Source organism: Lycium ferocissimum, chromosome 9 (genome assembly GCF_029784015.1).
Source record: "Lycium ferocissimum isolate CSIRO_LF1 chromosome 9, AGI_CSIRO_Lferr_CH_V1, whole genome shotgun sequence".
In the NCBI taxonomy this organism is placed as follows: Eukaryota; Viridiplantae; Streptophyta; class Magnoliopsida; order Solanales; family Solanaceae; genus Lycium; species Lycium ferocissimum.
In genome coordinates, this window is record NC_081350.1 from 66,393,220 (window position 1) to 66,394,299 (window position 1,080).

Consider the following 1,080-nt stretch of genomic DNA (forward strand, 5'->3'; position numbering starts at 1 on the left):
TATTTGAAGAATCTGGTTCTAAATACATAACCAAGTTTTGGTAAACATGACCAAATTGTAGATTTTGGCGAATTTGGAACGGCGTATGGAACGGAAAGAGGCGATGAGGCTTCACCCTTCTTTACATGGCATGTCTTGAACGTACTAAGTTGGATACGGGCCTCGGGGACCATTCCTTTTCTCGAAATCAGATTGAAATTTGCTACTATTAGAATTCCCCGGTAGAATTGAACTAGAAATGGTGCGAAATGTGGAAAACTTCTTAGACCTAGAACTTGTAAATGAGACCGATTACCTTAAAACTCTCATAAGTAATGTCATGAAACGTCTTACACGTAAATTGTGTGCGCCACCTCATTTTGACCGAGGTGGGCCCATTGCCTCTAGGATTTTCCTTATTGTTTTTTTCATTTGACTTGTTTTGGAGTAGAATCCTAAAAATCCTTGTTGACCTCTTGTCTCGATTGTTAAACGATAAGTACGATATCATCCTAGTGCAAGTGTATCCATGATGAATGTGATCTTATAGCGATAACGATGAAGCCAAAGATGAGGAAAGTGCCTACGTTAGATATGTAGACGATATACTTTGCTATAAAAATGAAAACATGAGAATGTTAAACTATTTACGGATATCCCCGTCTATTATAGGAATGACTATTCTAAGAGATTCTAAATGCGTGGAATTATGCCTTGTGACCCGATTGATGTGTGTACCGACATACGTATATATATATATGATAGCGAGAATCGGACGCTATAGGCAATGGTAAATATATATGATATAAGTATGTACACATAACAAAAAGAATCAAAGCGCTATAGACGGCGATATATGTATATGATATGAGTATATGTATATGATGAAAGAGCCGGTAGCTATAAACGCGCGATATTTATACGTGAAATATGCATATATTTACGGGGGAAGATGGAGTTAAAGGGCGAGAGCGTTATATACGCATATCCACACGATCGGTTGGAGTATAGCACGTGATATCGTCCGGACGCGGGATCACCGGACGGGGGATGTGCATATTTATGGTTAAATGGATGGTTTAAAAACGCCTGGGCAATAGT